Source organism: Nyctibius grandis, chromosome 1 (assembly GCF_013368605.1).
Source record: "Nyctibius grandis isolate bNycGra1 chromosome 1, bNycGra1.pri, whole genome shotgun sequence".
Classification (NCBI taxonomy): Eukaryota; Metazoa; Chordata; class Aves; order Nyctibiiformes; family Nyctibiidae; genus Nyctibius; species Nyctibius grandis.
The window spans coordinates 120,413,823-120,437,580 of NC_090658.1; positions in this window are offsets into that span (position 1 = coordinate 120,413,823).

The window sequence follows — 23,758 nt, forward strand, 5'->3', positions numbered from 1 at the left end:
GGAAAATACCCATAACATGCTAAAATGTGGGTCTGCTGCTTGACTGATGGGAAGAGAGATAGATTTCAAAATAGACCAGATCATGCCCCACTCTGTCGTTCAAGATCCTCCAAAAAATCAGGAATTATAGCTTACGAGACAGGAATGTGCTGCTGTATGCAGGAATGAGATCTCTCTTCTTTTCTTCTATTGAATGATACTCAAATCCCACAGCCAAGATTTCTACAAGCATTAAATGATGTGGGTTTGTGCTTTGAAATCTACAGGGTTTGAAAGCAGCATGTATTGTGTGGATTCACTGTCATTTGAGTTCCTTTCACTCCTAAAAAGCCACTATGTGTAGAGAGGGGATTACTTACAGACATAGCTGTAAGACATAACCCTTCATCTACACAGAGAGCTTCCTGAAAAGGATCAAGTGAAAACAAAACAGAATCATGCTGCTGCCTAGGGAATTATCTAATGAACCATGTGTGAAAATGGCTCTCCTCAAAACGAAGAAATGCAAGAAGCAGAGAGAATGCAGTATCACACAGAAGTCAGCTTGTGCCTAGTGAACGGCAGTTTGAACATATGCTGATATTCAGAGTGGGATGGATACAGTTCATTCATATCCACCCTAAAAATATCATGCAGCATACTGCTGAGGAAGTAGTAGGAGAAGAGCAGGCAGCAGCGACATTCATATCCCTGTGCTTGGAACTGTCTTAGGAAGCTGGCAACTGAGAGGTGGTGTGTCCTGGTTTGGCCCAAACCAGGCCAATTAGTCTTAGAGAAACCAAGGTCACTGCTAAATTCCTCACTGCTTATGAGTGAAGAGCCGAAGGGGGTTGTACCTGCAGGGAGGAGTGGACGGGGCAGGTGACCCAGGATTGACCGGCAAGGTATTCCATCCCATACATGTCATTCTCACTTTCCTGCTTATCACTAACCCACTGCCTCCTGGAGGTGGGGCCCAGGAGGGAGGGGCCCTCCTGTCTCCCACTGATTGGTACCAGCTTTGCCAAATCTCCAGTTAAAAGCCTGCAGGTGTGATGGCAGGGAAGCTACTGCATTTTCCCCTCTGCCCGTGCTGGGGAGAGCTATTGCATTTTGCCCTCTGCCCATGCTGGGTGGAGCTACTGCATTTCCCCCTCTGCCTGTGCTGGGGGGAGGTACTGCCTTTTCCCCTCTGCCTGTACTGGGGGAGCAACTCTGCCTGAGGAGGATTTCCAAGCTCTCAGTCTTGGCTTTGTATATATTTGTATATATTTGTATATATTTGATTATTTCTATTATTATTGTTATTATACTCTTTTTCATTATTATAGTTTATTAAAACTGGTTTAACTTTTCAACCCATAAGTCTCTCTCCCTTTTCCCTTTCCCTTTCCCTTAGCGGGGGGGGAGAGGGTTAACAGAGAGCATCTGCCACCTGGTTAATAGCTAGCCCAGCTTTAAACCATGACAGATTTAATTGGTGCCCAACGTGGGGCTCGAGAGAAGCTCCAACAGGTTACTCTGATAAGTTGAATCCTGGCTCTGGTGGGAGGAGACCCAGAGAGCTCAGCTGAGAGAATATCAGATTTCTTCCTTGAGATTTACGAGGGGTTGGAAAGTTAAAACAGATAGTGAAGATGGTGATGTCATTTTTGAATGCTGTGTTATCTCATCTTTTTATGGAGTTTCTTTCACAATTGAGTATTGCAATGATGCCTTACCTGCCGTGGGCACTGTGTTATTGCTTGCTTCTTATGAATGTTTACATGCAGTTTAGCAGTGGGCGCTGGTCGAAATGTATTGTTTTGGTATGGGGGTTGATACTGATTTATGCTGTGATAAACTGGGCAGTTCCTATTCCGATCTCTTATCTCTATGACACAATGATGGGCAGCTTTAATCGCGAATCAGTAGCAGCGACTTCATCTGCACGCTCCAGGCATCCTTTAGCTGATTCTGTTAATGAATTACACTTCCAGTTTTACTTCGGGAAATAGCACCTTCTCCTTTTCTGCCAAGCTGATTCCACTAGATTTTGCGAAATTGGGATGGTGCTGTCTAGGTGGCATGTTTTATTTTTGGTTGTCCTGAATGTGTTTCTGATGTGGGATAAGATTAAATATCGGTGGCAGGGACAGTTGTAGGTGTTATGCAGCCACCTCAGATCCTACAGTGTGTACTGCCGCTACAGCCACTAAACCCACTGAAGCCTCGGCAGCCTGCACCACAGCTGCTACACCCCCCAAGATGGCCACTGCAGCTACTCAGACTCTCAGCACTCCCCCGACAGCCACTGCATCTACTCAGACTCCAGCATCTATTGAATCTGTACCAATTGCTCCTGTAACCAGGAAGAAATACCCAAAGAAATCAGCTTGTGAAGAGAAGGATGATGACTCAGAGCCTTCTAAGGCAGAGCCATCATATGACCCAGGTGAGGGCCCTTCTCAGGCAGAGATAGGGCCTGACACAGATGGGGGTTTCCTCAATCGTCCTTTTAAAGCAGACCCCATCACAGAAGAAAGGTCCTTCTAAAGCAGAACTATCACAAGAGGACTCGGACGTAGAGATAACCTACCACTCCTTATCCCTGAAGGACCTGAGAAATATAAGGAAAGACTTCAGCCGTTATGACGGTGAGCCTATTATTACCTGGCTGCTCCGATGCTGGGATAATGGGGCAGACAGCATGCAATTAGATGGCAGAGAAGCCAGACAGTTGGGATCCCTGTCCAGAGATGGTGGTATTGATAAGGCGCTCGCAAGAAAGTCAAACACTGTCAGTCTCTGGAGGCGACTCTTGTCAGCTGTAAAGAGCAGGTATCCCTATAAAGATGATGTTATGAGTCACCTAAGCAAATGGACCACTATAGAAAAAGGTATTAACTACCTTAGAGAACTAGCTGTGCAAGAGGTCATTTATAGACACCCACGGACATTGTAGATCCTGTAGATCCTGATGAAGTGGAATGCAACCGATCCATGTTCCGGAAGGTTGTGAAGAGTGCTCCACCGACATATCCCCATACATTGTCAATATTAGTATGGGGAGAAGATGATATGGCACATTCTACTGTGGGCAAAATGGCTAACTGTATGCGACAGTATGAAGATAGTATTTCTTCCCCACTGCAGGCACGCATCTCGGCTGTGGAAAAAACTAACAAAAAGGAAACACAAGCCTTCTTAGGCGTTGTGGGTTTCTGGAGAATGCATATTCCAGATTACAGCCAGATTGTACGCCCTCTTTATCAAGTGACCAGAAAGAAGAATGATTTTCAGTGGGCCCTGAACAACGACAGGCTTTTGAACAGATTAAACAAGAGATTGTGCATGCAGTAGCCCTTGGACCAGTCCGTACGGGACAAGATGTTAAAAATGTGCCTCTACACCTCAAGCTGGGAACATAAAGGTGAACTATTTTTAGCTCGGTGGGCTCATGACACTTCAGGTCATCAAGGGAGAGACGCAACATACAGATGGGCTCGTGACCGAGGGGTGGACTTAACCATGGACTCTATTGCACAGGTTATCCATGATTGTGAAACATGCGCCGCAATTAAGCAAGCCAAACAGTTAAAACCTTTGTGGTATGGGGGGCGGTGGTTGAAATATAAATATGGGGAGGCCTGGCAAATTGACTATATCACACTCCCTCAAACCCGCCAGGGTAAACGCTATGTGCTTACCATGGTGGAGGCGACCACCGGATGGTTGGAAACATACTCTGTGCCCCATGCCACTGCCCAGAACACTATTCTGGGCCTTGAAAAGCAAATCTTGTGGCGACACGGCACGCCAGAGAGAATTGAGTCGGACAATGGGACTCATTTCAAAAACAGTATCATAGATAACTGGGCCAAAGAGCATAGCATTGAATGGGTATATCACATCCCCTATCATGCACCAGCCTCTGGGAAAATTGAACGGTATAATGGGCTGTTAAAAACTATCCTGAAAGCAATGGGGGGTGGAACCTTTAAAAACTGGGATAAGCATCTGGCAGAAGCTACCTGGTTAGTTAACACCAGGGGATCTATCAATCGAGCTGGCCCTGCTCAGTCAGACCTTCTACGTACAGTAGAAGGAGATAAAGTCCCGGTGGTGCATGAAAGGAATCTATTGGGAAAAACTGTCTGGATTCTTCCTGTAACGGGCAAAGGTAAACCCATTCGTGGGATTGCTTTTGCTCAGGGACCTGGATGTACTTGGTGGGTGATGTTGCAAGATGGTGAAGTCCGATGTGTCCCTGAAGGTGATCTGATTCTGGGTGAGACTACTTAATTCTGAACTGTATGTTGTTACTGCATAAGTGTCTTTTAGGTTAAGACAGTGGTGATGAGACCGGAGCTAGCTTCATCAAGTGGCGTCCAGTAACCTCCTCGAGTCTGACATCTTTAACCTGCAACCCGTGGGCACGAACCATGACAAAAGAGAGACTGCTAGCCAGAAAGACTGCTGAGAGACTGCTAACCAGATGGAAACCCACAATCCTGAACCAAATGAACTTGATGGACTTTTTGCATAAAGATGAATCATAAACTAGTGATATGTATATCTATATTTGAAAATGAAAAGGTAGTGGTGATCTGAGTATGACATGAATGGCATGGAATAAGGGGTGGAATGTCCTGGTTTGGCCCAAACCAGGCCAATTAGTCTTAGAGAAACCAAGGTCACTGCTAAATTCCTCACTGCTTATGAGTGAAGAGCCGAAGGGGGTTGTACCTGCAGGGAGGAGTGGACGGGGCAGGTGACCCAGGAATTGACCGGCAAGGTATTCCATCCCATACATGTCATTCTCACTTTCCTGCTTATCACTAACCCACTGCCTCCTGGAGGTGGGGCCCAGGAGGGAGGGGCCCTCCTGTCTCCCACTGATTGGTACCAGCTTTGCCAAATCTCCAGTTAAAAGCCTGCAGGTGTGATGGCAGGGAAGCTACTGCATTTTCCCCTCTGCCCGTGCTGGGGAGAGCTATTGCATTTTGCCCTCTGCCCATGCTGGGTGGAGCTACTGCATTTCCCCCTCTGCCTGTGCTGGGGGGAGGTACTGCCTTTTTCCCCTCTGCCTGTACTGGGGGGAGCAACTCTGCCTGAGGAGGATTTCCAAGCTCTCAGTCTTGGCTTTGTATATATTTGTATATATTTGTATATATTTGATTATTTCTATTATTATTGTTATTATACTCTTTTTCATTATTATAGTTTATTAAAACTGGTTTAACTTTTCAACCCATAAGTCTCTCTCCCTTTTCCCTTTCCCTTTCCCTTAGCGGGGGGGGAGAGGGTTAACAGAGAGCATCTGCCACCTGGTTAATAGCTAGCCCAGCTTTAAACCGTGACAGATTTAATTGGTGCCCAACGTGGGGCTCGAGAGAAGCTCCAACAGGTTACTCTGATAAGTTGAATCCTGGCTCTGGTGGGAGGAGACCCGGAGAGCTCAGCTGAGAGAATATCAGATTTCTTCCTTTGAGATTTACGAGGGGTTGGAAAGTTAAAACAGATAGTGAAGATGGTGATGTCATTTTTGAATGCTGTGTTATCTCATCTTTTTATGGAGTTTCTTTCACAATTGAGTATTGCAATGATGCCTTACCTGCCGTGGGCACTGTGTTATTGCTTGCTTCTTATGAATGTTTACATGCAGTTTAGCAGTGGGCGCTGGTCGAAATGTATTGTTTTGGTATGGGGGTTGATACTGATTTATGCTGTGATAAACTGGGCAGTTCCCTATTCCGATCTCTTATCTCTATGACACAATGATGGGCAGCTTTAATCGCGAATCAGTAGCAGCGACTTCATCTGCACGCTCCAGGCATCCTTTAGCTGATTCTGTTAATGATTACACTTCCAGTTTTACTTCGGGAAATAGCACCTTCTCCTTTTCTGCCAAGCTGATTCCACTAGATTTTGCGAAATTGGGATGGTGCTGTCTAGGTGGCATGTTTTTATTTTTGGTTGTCCTGAATGTGTTTCTGATGTGGGATAAGATTAAATATCGGTGCAGGGACAGTTGTAGGTGTTATGCAGCCACCTCAGATCCTACAGTGTGTACCTGCCGCTACAGCCACTAAACCCACTGAAGCTCGGCAGCCCTGCACCACAGCTGCTACACCCCCCAAGATGGCCACTGCAGCTACTCAGACTCTCAGCACTCCCCCGACAGCCACTGCATCTACTCAGACTCCAGCATCTATTGAATCTGTACCAATTGCTCCTGTAACCAGGAAGAAATACCCAAAGAAATCAGCTTGTGAAGAGAAGGATGATGACTCAGAGCCTTCTAAGGCAGAGCCATCATATGACCCAGGTGAGGGCCCTTCTCAGGCAGAGATAGGGCCTGACACAGATGGGGGTTTCCTCAATCGTCCTTTTAAAGCAGACCCATCACAGAAGAAAGGTCCTTCTAAAGCAGAACTATCACAAGAGGACTCGGACCGTAGAGATAACCTACCACTCCTTATCCCTGAAGGACCTGAGAAATATAAGGAAAGACTTCAGCCGTTATGACGGTGAACCTATTATTACCTGGCTGCTCCGATGCTGGGATAATGGGGCAGACAGCATGCAATTAGATGGCAGAGAAGCCAGACAGTTGGGATCCCTGTCCAGAGATGGTGGTATTGATAAGGCGCTCGCAAGAAAGTCAAACACTGTCAGTCTCTGGAGGCGACTCTTGTCAGCTGTAAAGAGCAGGTATCCCTATAAAGATGATGTTATGAGTCACCTAAGCAAATGGACCACTATAGAAAAGGTATTAACTACCTTAGAGAACTAGCTGTGCAAGAGGTCATTTATAGACACCCACGGGACATTGTAGATCCTGTAGATCCTGATGAAGTGGAATGCAACCGATCCATGTTCCGGAAGGTTGTGAAGAGTGCTCCACCGACATATCCCCATACATTGTCAATATTAGTATGGGGAGAAGATGATATGGCACATTCTACTGTGGGCAAAATGGCTAACTGTATGCGACAGTATGAAGATAGTATTTCTTCCCACTGCAGGCACGCATCTCGGCTGTGGAAAAACTAACAAAAAGGAAACACAAGCCTTCTTAGGCGTTGTGGGTTTCTGGAGAATGCATATTCCAGATTACAGCCAGATTGTACGCCCTCTTTATCAAGTGACCAGAAAGAAGAATGATTTTCAGTGGGGCCCTGAACAACGACAGGCTTTTGAACAGATTAAACAAGAGATTGTGCATGCAGTAGCCCTTGGACCAGTCCGTACGGGACAAGATGTTAAAAATGTGCTCTACACCTCAGCTGGGAACATAAAGGTGAACTATTTTTAGCTCGGTGGGCTCATGACACTTCAGGTCATCAAGGGAGAGACGCAACATACAGATGGGCTCGTGACCGAGGGTGGACTTAACCATGGACTCTATTGCACAGGTTATCCATGATTGTGAAACATGCGCCGCAATTAAGCAAGCCAAACAGTTAAAACCTTTGTGGTATGGGGGGCGGGTGGTTGAAATATAAATATGGGGAGGCCTGGCAAATTGACTACATCACACTCCCTCAAACCCGTCAGGGTAAACGCTATGTGCTTACCATGGTGGAGGCGACCACCGGATGGTTGGAAAACATACTCTGTGCCCCATGCCACTGCCCGGAACACTATTCTGGGCCTTGAAAAGCAAATCTTGTGGCGACACGGCACGCCAGAGAGAATTGAGTCGGACAATGGGACTCATTTCAAAAACAGTATCATAGATAACTGGGCCAAAGAGCATAGCATTGAATGGGTATATCACATCCCCTATCATGCACCAGCCTCTGGGAAAATTGAACGGTATAATGGGCTGTTAAAAAACTATCCTGAAAGCAATGGGGGGTGGAACCTTTAAAAACTGGGATAAGCATCTGGCAGAAGCTACCTGGTTAGTTAACACCAGGGGATCTATCAATCGAGCTGGCCCTGCTCAGTCAGACCTTCTACGTACAGTAGAAGGAGATAAAGTCCCGGTGGTGCATGAAAGGAATCTATTGGGAAAAACTGTCTGGATTCTTCCTGTAACGGGCAAAGGTAAACCCATTCGTGGGATTGCTTTTGCTCAGGGACCTGGATGTACTTGGTGGGTGATGTTGCAAGATGGTGAAGTCCGATGTGTCCCTGAAGGTGATCTGATTCTGGGTGAGACTACTTAATTCTGAACTGTATGTTGTTACTGCATAAGTGTCTTTTAGGTTAAGACAGTGGTGATGAGACCGGAGCTAGCTTCATCAAGTGGCGTCCAGTAACCTCCTCGAGTCTGACATCTTTAACCTGCAACCCGTGGGCACGAACCATGACAAAAGAGAGACTGCTAGCCAGAAAGACTGCTGAGAGACTGCTAACCAGATGGAAACCCACAATCCTGAACCAAATGAACTTGATGGACTTTTTGCATAAAGATGAATCATAAACTAGTGATATGTATATCTATATTTGAAAATGAAAGGTAGTGGTGATCTGAGTATGACATGAATGGCATGGAATAAGGGGTGGAATGTCCTGGTTTGGCCCCAAACCAGGCCAATTAGTCTTAGAGAAACCAAGGTCACTGCTAAATTCCTCACTGCTTATGAGTGAAGAGCCGAAGGGGGTTGTACCTGCAGGGAGGAGTGGACGGGGCAGGTGACCCAGGATTGACCGGCAAGGTATTCCATCCCATACATGTCATTCTCACTTTCCTGCTTATCACTAACCCACTGCCTCCTGGAGGTGGGGCCCAGGAGGGAGGGGCCCTCCTGTCTCCCCCTGATTGGTACCAGCTTTGCCAAATCTCCAGTTAAAAGCCTGCAGGTGTGATGGCAGGGAAGCTACTGCATTTTCCCCTCTGCCCGTTGCTGGGGAGAGCTATTGCATTTTGCCCTCTGCCCATGCTGGGTGGAGCTACTGCATTTCCCCCTCTGCCTGTGCTGGGGGGAGGTACTGCCTTTTCCCCTCTGCCTGTACTGGGGGGAGCAACTCTGCCTGAGGAGGATTTCCAAGCTCTCAGTCTTGGCTTTGTATATATTTGTATATATTTGTATATATTTGATTATTTCTATTATTATTGTTATTATACTCTTTTTCATTATTATAGTTTATTAAAACTGGTTTAACTTTTCAACCCATAAGTCTCTCTCCCTTTTCCCTTTCCCTTTCCCTTAGCGGGGGGGAGAGGGTTAACAGAGAGCATCTGCCACCTGGTTAATAGCTAGCCCAGCTTTAAACCATGACAGATTTAATTGGTGCCCAACGTGGGGCTCGAGAGAAGCTCCAACAGGTTACTCTGATAAGTTGAATCCTGGCTCTGGTGGGAGGAGACCCGGAGAGCTCAGCTGAGAGAATATCAGATTTCTTCCTTTGAGATTTACGAGGGGTTGGAAAGTTAAAACAGATAGTGAAGATGGTGATGTCATTTTTGAATGCTGTGTTATCTCATCTTTTTATGGAGTTTCTTTCACAATTGAGTATTGCAATGATGCCTTACCTGCCGTGGGCACTGTGTTATTGCTTGCTTCTTATGAATGTTTACATGCAGTTTAGCAGTGGGCGCTGGTCGAAATGTATTGTTTTGGTATGGGGGTTGATACTGATTTATGCTGTGATAAACTGGGCAGTTCCTATTCCGATCTCTTATCTCTATGACACAATGATGGGCAGCTTTAATCGCGAATCAGTAGCAGCGACTTCATCTGCACGCTCCAGGCATCCTTTAGCTGATTCTGTTAATGATTACACTTCCAGTTTTACTTCGGGAAATAGCACCTTCTCCTTTTCTGCCAAGCTGATTCCACTAGATTTTGCGAAATTGGGATGGTGCTGTCTAGGTGGCATGTTTTTATTTTTGGTTGTCCTGAATGTGTTTCTGATGTGGGATAAGATTAAATATCGGTGCAGGGACAGTTGTAGGTGTTATGCAGCCACCTCAGATCCTACAGTGTGTACTGCCGCTACAGCCACTAAACCCACTGAAGCCTCGGCAGCCTGCACCACAGCTGCTACACCCCCCAAGATGGCCACTGCAGCTACTCAGACTCTCAGCACTCCCCCGACAGCCACTGCATCTACTCAGACTCCAGCATCTATTGAATCTGTACCAATTGCTCCTGTAACCAGGAAGAAATACCCAAAGAAATCAGCTTGTGAAGAGAAGGATGATGACTCAGAGCCTTCTAAGGCAGAGCCATCATATGACCCAGGTGAGGGCCCTTCTCAGGCAGAGATAGGGCCTGACACAGATGGGGGTTTCCTCAATCGTCCTTTTAAAGCAGACCCATCACAGAAGAAAGGTCCTTCTAAAGCAGAACTATCACAAGAGGACTCGGACGTAGAGATAACCTACCACTCCTTATCCCTGAAGGACCTGAGAAATATAAGGAAAGACTTCAGCCGTTATGACGGTGAACCTATTATTACCTGGCTGCTCCGATGCTGGGATAATGGGGCAGACAGCATGCAATTAGATGGCAGAGAAGCCAGACAGTTGGGATCCCTGTCCAGAGATGGTGGTATTGATAAGGCGCTCGCAAGAAAGTCAAACACTGTCAGTCTCTGGAGGCGACTCTTGTCAGCTGTAAAGAGCAGGTATCCCTATAAAGATGATGTTATGAGTCACCTAAGCAAATGGACCACTATAGAAAAAGGTATTAACTACCTTAGAGAACTAGCTGTGCAAGAGGTCATTTATAGACACCCACGGGACATTGTAGATCCTGTAGATCCTGATGAAGTGGAATGCAACCGATCCATGTTCCTGAAGGTTGTGAAGAGTGCTCCACCGACATATCCCCATACATTGTCAATATTAGTATGGGGAGAAGATGATATGGCACATTCTACTGTGGGCAAAATGGCTAACTGTATGCGACAGTATGAAGATAGTATTTCTTCCCCACTGCAGGCACGCATCTCGGCTGTGGAAAAACTAACAAAAAGGAAACACAAGCCTTCTTAGGCGTTGTGGGTTTCTGGAGAATGCATATTCCAGATTACAGCCAGATTGTACGCCCTCTTTATCAAGTGACCAGAAAGAAGAATGATTTTCAGTGGGGCCCTGAACAACGACAGGCTTTTGAACAGATTAAACAAGAGATTGTGCATGCAGTAGCCCTTGGACCAGTCCGTACGGGACAAGATGTTAAAAATGTGCTCTACACCTCAGCTGGGAACATAAAGGTGAACTATTTTTAGCTCGGTGGGCTCATGACACTTCAGGTCATCAAGGGAGAGACGCAACATACAGATGGGCTCGTGACCGAGGGGTGGACTTAACCATGGACTCTATTGCACAGGTTATCCATGATTGTGAAACATGCGCCGCAATTAAGCAAGCCAAACAGTTAAAACCTTTGTGGTATGGGGGGCGGTGGTTGAAATATAAATATGGGGAGGCCTGGCAAATTGACTACATCACACTCCCTCAAACCCGTCAGGGTAAACGCTATGTGCTTACCATGGTGGAGGCGACCACCGGATGGTTGGAAACATACTCTGTGCCCCATGCCACTGCCCGGAACACTATTCTGGGCCTTGAAAAGCAAATCTTGTGGCGACACGGCACGCCAGAGAGAATTGAGTCGGACAATGGGACTCATTTCAAAAACAGTATCATAGATAACTGGGCCAAAGAGCATAGCATTGAATGGGTATATCACATCCCCTATCATGCACCAGCCTCTGGGAAAATTGAACGGTATAATGGGCTGTTAAAAACTATCCTGAAAGCAATGGGGGGTGGAACCTTTAAAAACTGGGATAAGCATCTGGCAGAAGCTACCTGGTTAGTTAACACCAGGGGATCTATCAATCGAGCTGGCCCTGCTCAGTCAGACCTTCTACGTACAGTAGAAGGAGATAAAGTCCCGGTGGTGCATGAAAGGAATCTATTGGGAAAAACTGTCTGGATTCTTCCTGTAACGGGCAAAGGTAAACCCATTCGTGGGATTGCTTTTGCTCAGGGACCTGGATGTACTTGGTGGGTGATGTTGCAAGATGGTGAAGTCCGATGTGTCCCTGAAGGTGATCTGATTCTGGGTGAGACTACTTAATTCTGAACTGTATGTTGTTACTGCATAAGTGTCTTTTAGGTTAAGACAGTGGTGATGAGACCGGAGCTAGCTTCATCAAGTGGCGTCCAGTAACCTCCTCGAGTCTGACATCTTTAACCTGCAACCCGTGGGCACGAACCATGACAAAAGAGAGACTGCTAGCCAGAAAGACTGCTGAGAGACTGCTAACCAGATGGAAACCCACAATCCTGAACCAAATGAACTTGATGGACTTTTTGCATAAAGATGAATCATAAACTAGTGATATGTATATCTAGATTTGAAAATGAAAAGGTAGTGGTGATCTGAGTATGACATGAATGGCATGGAATAAGGGGTGGAATGTCCTGGTTTGGCCCAAACCAGGCCAATTAGTCTTAGAGAAACCAAGGTCACTGCTAAATTCCTCACTGCTTATGAGTGAAGAGCCGAAGGGGGTTGTACCTGCAGGGAGGAGTGGACGGGGCAGGTGACCCAGGATTGACCGGCAAGGTATTCCATCCCATACATGTCATTCTCACTTTCCTGCTTATCACTAACCCACTGCCTCCTGGAGGTGGGGCCCAGGAGGGAGGGGCCCTCCTGTCTCCCACTGATTGGTACCAGCTTTGCCAAATCTCCAGTTAAAAGCCTGCAGGTGTGATGGCAGGGAAGCTACTGCATTTTCCCCTCTGCCCGTGCTGGGGAGAGCTATTGCATTTTGCCCTCTGCCCATGCTGGGTGGAGCTACTGCATTTCCCCCTCTGCCTGTGCTGGGGGGAGGTACTGCCTTTTCCCCTCTGCCTGTACTGGGGGGAGCAACTCTGCCTGAGGAGGATTTCCAAGCTCTCAGTCTTGGCTTTGTATATATTTGTATATATTTGTATATATTTGTATATATTTGATTATTTCTATTATTATTGTTATTATACTCTTTTTCATTATTATAGTTTATTAAAACTGGTTTAACTTTTCAACCCATAAGTCTCTCTCCCTTTTCCCTTTCCCTTTCCCTTAGCGGGGGGGGAGAGGGTTAACAGAGAGCATCTGCCACCTGGTTAATAGCTAGCCCAGCTTTAAACCGTGACATGGTGATAAAAGTGGTGGTGTCACCTTCATTTGCTCTTGAGTAGATGAGATTGATGGTGGGTCATTGTCCTTCACTGCTGCCACCTTCTCTTTCTACAGGGAGTGAAATTACTGCAATTGCTAGTTACTAGGTGATACTCTTAAGGGGTAGCTTGACCTACTTAAGGAGAAGGTCATATTGATGATATTTGCTCTGTGTGTCCTTAGAAGATGAGTATGGCGACACTAACCTTAGGAACATGGAGACACTAATCGTAGGAACACGGTGACGTTAACCTTAGTTTACAAAAATGTCACGTAAATATCTTTAAACACAGTATGGAGAGGGCAGAAATTTTATGCCAGCATCTTTGCAACAAATGTTGTTAGCTATGTTTTGTACAAGTGTGTTTCATAAACAGGAAAAGACTGGCTCTAGGAAAAGACTTGGAAGATTTTTATTCTTTTTGCCCTCAAATAAGATTCATGGTTTTACAGGTAACAATGCCGAATTGTTGCTTGTGCTTCCCAGGGACTCCTGTCTATTAGCTCCTTAATGTCATCTTATATACAATTTATATATGAAATTACAGGGGGAAGCATTACAGTATGAGGAAATAAAATTTCATCCATATACATTTGAATATTACCACTCTCTCTCCTCTGTTTAAATCTCAATCCAGAATGTCGCAAAAAGACATGTATTTTCCAAAACAAATGATCTGACATGCAGCTTACAAAAAGTGGGAGAAGAATTAATGGAGCTGTCGAGGACTGTGGCTGCACCCCTTTGAAACAGAAATAATTTGACACTTTTCTAGGTTGCAGGGCATCTGAAGATGCTCCTTGTTGTCTAGTTATCTACAGCTGTCCCTGAGGAAAACTTCAGAACTTATATGCACATGGGAGCCTCCAACTGTAACCCATGTGTTTGTTACATCCAATTTTCAAGTGTATGACAAGGTTGTGACGCCCAGGAGTGCAACTGAAAGTGCAGCCACTTCCACATGGTGAAAAAAATCTATAACACAGTAAGGGACAACATCGACACACCAGATTAACTGCAAGCACCTTCAGGGTAGCTGAGGTATTTGATTTTAGACACATTTGTGTTATTTTCTTTCCATGAACAAAAGTGGAAAACAGCATTGAACACCCAAGTTTGTCTTTCCCTTTCCTCTTTCCCTCTTCCAAGACATTGGTGTTGTGCGTGGCATGGCCTATTTGAAGTGGCAGATGTAGGCTGGCCCTTCTGCTTTGATAGCTGGGAGGAGTTGCTCTGGCTTTTTTTGGTCCAGCGTTCCTCAACTGGCCACAAGGCTCGTGCACCAGAGACCTGCCATCAGCCACTTAAAATTATTCCGAAACGTAGTGAACATCCTCAAAATACCTTCATTTAACTTCTTAATTGTTTTATTACTAACAATTGTTTTCGTATCTGTTGTAGGTTGTTCAGCTTGGCTTTATGTTTCACCTCCTGTATCCCCTTTTGCATGAATAGTTTAGCTGCCAAGAGAGAGATATGTTAAGCAAAATCCTTTTAATAGAAAAAATGGATTTGATTTCTTGAATTGTGTTGCTTTGGCAGCTCTGATAAGGAGAAAACAGCCGCAGTGTGGTGGTAATATGGGAAAAGCTTCATCATCTGCTATTTCTCACTCCTTTGCTTCATTTAAATTATGTAAGAGTCTGCTTCCATCGCAGCCTACTGCACCCCACTTAGCAGCCTGCACGACTCTGCAGTTAATTCTTGCAGCTACTGTAATTCCCTCTTGAAATTATTTGGCAGCTCACCCTGCAGAAAAGGGCATATCTGGAAATTGCCTTTTCCGCAGTTTCACAATGTCTATGATTATCCGATTTAAGCTGGAAGATCACACTCAAAGGAATTCAATTTCCATACCTGACTAATAGCTCCTGCCTGTGCTTCCATTTCTAGTGGGTTCTGCAAGAACCAGCCAGTTTTGAATACGAAATTCTGCAAAGAGCTCACTGAGGAATAATTAAACTAAAATCAACATGAGCACTGAGTGAAAACTGGACATTAACATTCACACTAAATCTCTTAAAATGAAGATTAGACTTAAGACCATTTGTTCCTGGGACATTTCTCGTAGAGTTTAGTATCTCCTTCAGGAAGAGATTTGATGTTTGGGGTCAAATTTTCTGGCCAAAAATAATGCCAGAACAAGCTTTATCAAAACAGTGTTTATGAGAGATTGTGTGCACAGAAGCACGTGCCACTTTCCCCTTTTCGAAGGCAAAGAAACAGTCCAAAATCACTACAATGCAATCAAGCAACACTGAGTTTCCTAAAGTTGAAATAAGAAAGGACTGTCATTTTGGAATATGAGAATTGCACGTCATCCTGTTTTGGGGATTACCACAAGGTGTTAATAAGAGTCTTGACATTCCCAGTCAGATACCCAACATGTGTAATTTCCAGAAAAAAGTTTGGATGCTGAAGTTTTTTGCAGTATGGAAAGACAATGAGGTCAGTGTTCTTATATTACTCTAAACTGGTTTGTCCTTTCCTAACAGAGTGCTGGTTTTGTTATTGGAAGTTTCCACAGTGTGTTGCATTGGCATTTCACGTCCTGGTAGTCAAGACAACTTCATAACAGCAGACTGTGTTTTTTGTTGGCTTTGTCATTGTTTTTTTCACAAATATTGTCCAGTATCGCTGAAATGCATCAGAAGACTTTCATTGCTTTAGGATCATAAGGGTTAATTGTTATCATCTTCCATGCAAGTGACTGGTCCAGGGTTTAAGACTAAAGTTAGTTGGGACAACTTCTCTTTGATTTGGAATCATCATGGGCTATAAGAAAAACAGATCCTAAAATATTATCCAGCTTCTTTATTTTTTGACTCCAATCTCACATGAGATTCCATGTTCAAGTGGAAGGAAAGGAACCATTTCCAGCAACTTCTTGCACCAGCTTTGAAGAAGTAAGAATTACAATTAAGAATAATATACTCTTATCTTGAAGGGTGTTGGGTACGTCTTTTAATGTGCTAAGTACCTCCAGTTCCCATAGAAACTAAATGCGATCACAGCACACCCAGCACCTTGCTAACGCAGGCTGTTGGCTGACAACCAGACTAGATGTTTGCAGATGTGCTACACCACTAACTGCTTTTATAAGACTTGTAAGTTTTCCATTAGATAGACAAGACTGAGGACTTTTCAAGGACACAGTGCTTTAAAGCTTTTTGAAACCTATAGGCTGAAATAGCCTCTCAGATACATGTTCATCTCATACCAAAAATAATATAGGAGCAGTGCCATTAGTGTGAATACTTTTGCCGCACCTATTAAAAGAAACTCTTTCTTATTGGAGAGACTTTTTTTTGCAGCAGTGTTTTACATACCGGCCACGGAGAACACTGCACCAATCTGCAGAGCTATTAGAATCACAGGGAACATCTTAGCACTATGAAGCCAGCAGTAACAGTAGTGGGATGCAGACCTCATTCAATCCTCTGTAGCATGATTTCCTATGCTATGCTGTTATAGGCTAAAAATATTCAGTTTAAAATCAAACAGAAAAAAAAAACCTCTAATTCTCCCTGTGTACTTTGTAAGTATAGTACAATTTTTTCTAGCACTTCTCCCATACAAGGCAGGAACACAGAGATGGCAAACGTGGCACACAGAGTCCAGATATCGCTCCTGTATTTATGCATGCAAAGGTACCCATTCTTGCTGTAATACATGTTCTTTATTTGCTGTGGTGTAAATTGTCCAATCCATATTGATGCCCTCTTGTGACACTTTGAACTGTGATTTTCAAGGGTGTTGGAGACAATAACTCCCAGCCGTTCCAGTAGAACTGCGGACACTTTATAGCATTTTAGGTCAGATTTGTCTGATCATATCTGGACAGCTACAATACAGAGGCCTACAGCTGTCTCAGTCACCATATCAATGGAGAGAAATAAGCACCAGAATGGAAATTCATTCTACTGTGAAGCTGATACCAAAATCAGCGAGGAAAACTGTATGATAGAAAAAAAAAAAAAACAAAAACAACTCACCTCCATTTCTTCTCATCAAATATAAAAGGTATCCAAGTGGTTAACTAAGCTGTAGATGAGTAGCTTATGGTTTTCTAAGATTACATGAATCCCTCTTCAAAGCTGTCTGAGACAGGGTACCTAAAGTCAGTGGACACTTTAAAACATATATACCTTTGTCTGTTATGGGAGTGACACATTTTGGTGACCTGTGGGTGTGTTCCTCAGCACAAGCTGCTGCTTTATGAAAAAGCCATGGGCTTCCTCGAGGGAGGCAGCTCCTAAGTCCGGTGGGTGCTGCAGAGCAGACTGGCTCAGCAGCTGCCACTAGCACGCAGCAAGGAGCTTGCTGCTGTGACAGGCAGTCTGCCCTGCAGCAAAAGCTAGGAGCTGCTCCTTCCTAGGGAATATTGGCTTCTTCTCCTCCTGCATGAGGTAACAGGACCCAAATCTCACTCAGTTCTGTGAATGGGAGGAAGTTACTGCTCTGCATGGGGCAACTTGTCTCTTTGCAAGGCAGGAGTTCCCAGTTCTCGCGTGCTTCTTGCTTTACTTCCCCCACTTTGAGTACTGTTTGTCTGCCTTGGCAGACCTTCCATAGCTAACAAGAGCACTCTGATTTTACTTATAATACAGCCATGGAATAATTTGAGAGGGACCTCCAGAGGTTATCTAGTCCAACCCACTGCTCGAAGCAGAGCTAAGCAGAGCAGTTTTCTCAGGGCCATGTCTCTGAGTCTTGGACATCTCCCAGGGCAGATCACTTCACACCCTGTCTAGGTAACATGGTCCAGAATTTGACTCCCTTCATGGGAAAAATATTTTTCCTTCTGTCTAAGCAGAAAAGAATCTGTCTTTGTCTTTGTGTGCTCCAAGCAGGTAGTTGCAGACAGCACTAAGGTCTCCCCTCAGCTGCCTTTTCTCCAGGATGAACTGACCCGGTTCTTTCAGCTTCTCCTCATATGCCATGTGCTCCGTCCAGCTCCCCTGGTCAGTGTAGTGGCCTCTGCCGGACTTGTTGCAGAATATCAATATCTTTCTTGCACTGGAGAGCCCAAACCTAAATGCATCACTCCAGATTTGGTCTCAGCACTGCCAAATAGAGTGGAAGGCTCACCTTCCTGGACCCGCTGGCTACACTCCTTCCACTCTATGTAATTGAAAGTCAGGTCACTCTTTTATTTATCAAAAAAATGTCCTTTATAGCTTCAGGACAATGACAAAGCAGAGATAATTTTCTTTTCCAGTGTTCATGTTGTTTTCAGCTTCAGTAGCAAGGATTTCTAAACCTTGGTGGTAACGTCAGTGAACACACAGCTTTTTCTAATTCATGCCTCTACCCATCCTGTCACTCATCCGGCTCTCACAGAGCTGGGAGATCTTCCCCATCATTCTTTTTATCTTATCCTCTTCCTTCTTCAGGATTTCTAAATTGTTAGTTCCCTGAAGCTTGTAGCACCCCACCCCCAGTAGAATAAATAAATTAAAAAGTGGAATAGCTGTATTGTAATATCAAGGCTTTATGAGATTTTTCCCTCATCTTGGGTTTCATGAATAAAATTCAATTTTAATCAAAAAAGGTTTCTGTGTTTTCCTTTGCTCTAAAATTGAGGACAGGACTGAGGTTCTTAAAGAAAAAATTTTAAGCAAACTGCCTTTGTAATCAGTGTAGTCGTCACACTCTGACACTATTTCTTATATCTTACTCATCCTTCTTGACTGGCATCTCAGCCATCAAGTGAGGACACACTTTATTGGTATGCATTTTCTTTAAAAAAAGTTAGAAACTTATACCTGGGTCTCTTTGTGTTTCTCTCAATAAAATTACAAAGCAGTCCTATTCAAGAAAAAGTAGCACTTCCAGTAACCCCTTGTTATCTGTAAAGAAGTCCACTGAATGTGGCTTTCAGTTCCCATGAGATATACAACAGCTTGTTGAGCTCTTTATTATGCAAGACTATAGCTGCAATTTCACAAGCAAGTGTCCCTGCTTCAGTCCTCTCTGATAACACACTCACTGGTGGGTGACTGTAGCATGTTGTGCGTTGTCTTAGGTGAGTGCAGTGAATTAAAGAGGATCAAGGAGCATTTCAGTCCTGTGCCCAGTGCCATCGGCAGAGGCCTGACAAGTACTGCCCTGAACGGTTCCTGACACAGCTCAGCAGCTGACATGGCCAAAGGATAACTCAAAATAGACAACTTGGGTGCAGTTTCCTTCTTTTGGAGACTACGAGAGTTTAGCAGCATAGGCATGATGACGTTTGCCATTTGGTCCCAAAACCAAAGAGTGATCTCCATTATCACTTAATGTAGGAGCACAAAAGCAGCAGTGAGTCCTTAAAGAGAAGGAGATGCATCATAACCAAGTGGGAAAGAGAAGAATACTTTTTCTAGGACTTTTCCGGGACTTTTACCTTCCTCAAAATAGCCAACCAAGCAAAAAAAACAACAAAAAAAAACAAATTAGGTTTATGTAAACTGTGAAATTGTGATGAAATGTTTTTATTTATAGGACAGCTTCCTCTGAATGTGTTTCCACAGATTCCAGAATCAACCTTCATATTTGTCCTCCCTAGTGAGAAAAATCCCCTACTCTGTTGTTTCACCTGCTGGTACTGTTTGACATTTCCCCTAAAAGAATGAGACACCAGGGCTGTTTTGACAGTCCCCCTCCCCTTTCTTTTCCATTTCAGATGATTTCAAATATGGGTCAAAGGGTCTTATCTGAGTTCATCATTCCCAATTTAGAGCAGAATTTGCCTGACACAACTTGTGATTTGAGGGTAATTATTATAATTATTGGGTCACATTTCATCGTAATCAGCTATTTAAATGCTTTTCAGTTTTATTGCCACCTTATTGAATTTTTACCAGCTACTATCATTATACTGAATTTTTACTTGTTACGTTTCTCACACTCTCACTTCAAAAGAAGTGAGATATGATTCAAAAGAACTTGATCTACTTTCTACTACAAATCCAGTTTTCAGGGTTGTGTTCAGCTGTACATTATTGTCTACTTTTATCTCTATCTGCATTTATATTGTTTATCTTTGACTATCTATATAATCTGTCAACATTCCTTAACTGTTATCTTATAAATAAAGTTTTGCAGAAGTATACCATATAAAAGAATAAGCTGTTTTCTGTCATGGTTCTTCTCTATGGTCCAAGATATATGTTCATTATGTAATTGAATGTGCCTAGATACATCCACAGTACAGAAACAGACATACAGAAAAATACTGGTATTAATAAACAACAAGCTCAAAAATTGTCTGGTCATCATTCATGCACGATGGCCCTATATCCCAGCAGATACCCCAGCTCTATCTGGCAATAATCTCTGAGCAGGATTTTCAGACAGGATTTGTACCTGCCATTTAGAATATTCTTATCTTTCTATTTATCTAACTAACTGTTATACACCTTTATTTTCATTCAAGAAAAGCTACTGTTTATGGTCAAAAATTGGTTTCAGGAACACTGATTCGTAATTCAAAAAGAAACTTATGAGAAAGTACATGGTAGGAGATAAGGTGAAAATGTATTTATCAAAAGCAAAACGCAGCAGTTCTTATCTAGTAACCCAGTCTGTTCTGAAGATTTTCACATATATAACATATATAAAGAATGTATATGAGATACATTTCCATGCAGAAAAAAGAAAACATCATTCCTAGTGATAACAACAGAGAGCAATGTAAAATTCAACTGGAGATAATTCACATACGAATTGGTGGACTGGTTCAACTAAGTGATCTAGTATCCAGACAGGAGACAAAATCCAGTGTACAGATGAGGTGAAAGAAAGGTCGTAGTGAGAACTTATAGAATAACCTATCCAAAGGCAAATTTCCTTTTAATCAGTGTCACTGATTAAGTCTCCAAAGCACAAAGGTTTTGACTCCTTTGTAAAACAGACCTTCCTGCTTTATTTATGCATGTGGTCATAGCCAGGGTAAATGCAATAACCATTCCGTTAGGCTGTTATCCTCAGTGATACTCAGCAGCAACAATTATACCATTACTTGTGAAGTTTCTTCTCATCAGTTTTGTGTTTTTCCTGAAAAAGGACAAAAAGGTACGCTGAGTTCATTTTCTTTATTGCACGCATTGTTTAGCGTAGTGTTATCATGTCCACTCCCACTAATTTCAAAGGGAGGACTTCAAGAACTGTTACTGACAATCTCTGAACTTTTCCTTAAAACTTTTCAGTTTCATCTGGATGTGAACTCTTTCACGTTTTTCTTGACAAACAACTATATTTTCTTTCAGGTATTCTGTGCTGTGAAGTAATTCACAGGTACTGGAGTGCAGTCATAGAATATCTATTTTCAAGTGTGATTACTCAAAAGGTAAAATTTGACAGTTTCATAGGCATAATCTGACCTCCACAGCTACTTTGCAAAGAAGTTGACCTGCATGCAAGGCCAGTTTTAAAAATAAAAACTACTAGTGAGATATATAGCCAAGAATTTAGCCTCTGGAATGGGCAGCTGCCAAGTTTAACTCTTTGCTACAGCTGCTGTCAGAGGCAGAACAGGAAGAGAAAAGGGCTCTAAAGCACAGCCTGCCAAGCTAATGACAGATGGCAGCAGCACAAATGGAGAAAAATATATCTGAGCTCTGGGTAAAAAACAAGAATTACCAGTGTTTTACCCTACACAGCAGACTGTGCAAATGGAAAGAGTGCAAATGTTAATAGAATATGTGATGAAGCATTTAATAAAGATGTCAGTCCTTTTTAAAAGTGAAATCTCTACCCAAGCTTATTTACACATGCTCCTCTATTTTTTTTAATTTGCATTTCTTTTCATAGTGTTAGTATTGTTTTATCTCGCCAAAACATCCAGCTTACTTAAAATATATTGTTATTATCCCAAGACAGACAGATGCAAATGGTAAATAACAGCACAAACACATGATCAGACCATTATTTCCCTTCTTTGGCTTAATTTCTTCTGTATTTGCCATTTAGTTTATGCACAATAGGAACCATTTTAACACCTTGACCATTTTATTCTTTGCATGAGAGATCAACTAAAATATTCTTCATGAGGGCAGTGAAAACTCTTCATCGAGCATCCACATTTCTTTGGAGACATAACTCAACATCTGCATCCCACATGTGCTATTCTGAGGGTCTACTGAACCAATTGGTATTTATCATTAGTGCACATCTACCCAAGCCCTATCAATTTCGCTGTGCACTTTATGGTGACTGCTTGATGAACATGGTCTGCCTACATGAAGGCAATTCAGTCTAACAGACTAAATGAATTCGAGCAGATAGGAAGACAGAAGCTAGCCCAAAGGAGCAAAGTTTACTGTCCATCTTTTCTGATACCCAAGGATAACAGCTGATATAGCAAGAAAACTTTAGTGCCTTTGCAGTTCAGAAAAAGTAGTGAATCTGTGAAAGGGAAGATAAAAGTTGAAAAAATTATTTCTGAATTTCCCAAGCAGAACAGCAGCAGCATACCCATAAGTGACAAAGAATAAAACTGCAGAAGTTTTACAGATAGGTATGGAAGCATCTTTCTTCTTAGAAAGTATACTTGGTCTGTATACTCCATAGACTATACAAGGAACACAGACAGCTAACTTATGCTGGGTCTCTAACTTAATTGCTAAAGTTAGGCGAGACAAATTTACCTTTTTAAATTGTCTTCCAAAGGAATTCAGCTCATTTTCTATTTGAATCGCCTTCACACCCCTTTTTATTTGGAGAGAATGTGACCCACCTCTCTGAACATTAATGATCTTTTTAAACATAATTGACTGTTATCTTTTTATTTGTAACTGCCATCTTAAAAATTTAAAAAAACACGCATTCTCCCTAGCCTGATTGGTTTGAATAGCCTACTTAATTTCACTATGGCATCATGTTCCCTAGGAACCTACTTTAGCCCTGCCAGGCATGCTGGCTTATCAAAGTATATGTGTTTTCTTCAGAGGAAATTCAGTCACCACTTGTGCTGCTCCAAGCTTTCCCCCGAACAATGTTCTGTCTTTCAAACCATTCTGCAAAATGGTCTCACAACTCCTTAACTGTGTCCATCAAAAGCTACATTGCCTGTATAGTAACTGTTGCTATGTAAATAGATAGCATGGACTTAAGTAAGAATCAGCTATAGCTAAGCCAGAGAGCCAAAAAAAAGACCAATTCTAATGTATCTAAGTGTGATCATAATTAATGTACCCTGATATGCCTTTTGGAGACTATTTTTATATCATGCTCAATTGGTCTAACATCATGAAAAAGCCTTTCATAGTAATTCAGGACGGCACTTTTCAAAAAAACCTTAGGTGTGCCTGTATTTCTCACCCAGTGCCCTGGAATTGTTGGGTTTAGGTGTGACTTTGCCTTATGTCCATACTCAGTCTTGTGGTGCTATGCGGTTTCCCTTGTATTGTAACCACAGGTAACTCATGCATGGAGGTGCCATCAAGGACTTCCCATTTGCAATGGGAATGCAGCCCCTTGTAAACAGTTACCTTTCTCTGAGGACTGAAAAGAACCTCACTGATGGCAAAGATATGTCCACAATGCAGATACCATAATGTATCACAGCAAACTGAAGCCCTTTCCTCCCACCACTGTGCCACACCAGTCGGTGATATAGACACACATGCTGTGTTTGGTGATCAAGTGAAATGGAGCAGGAAAACAACATCTA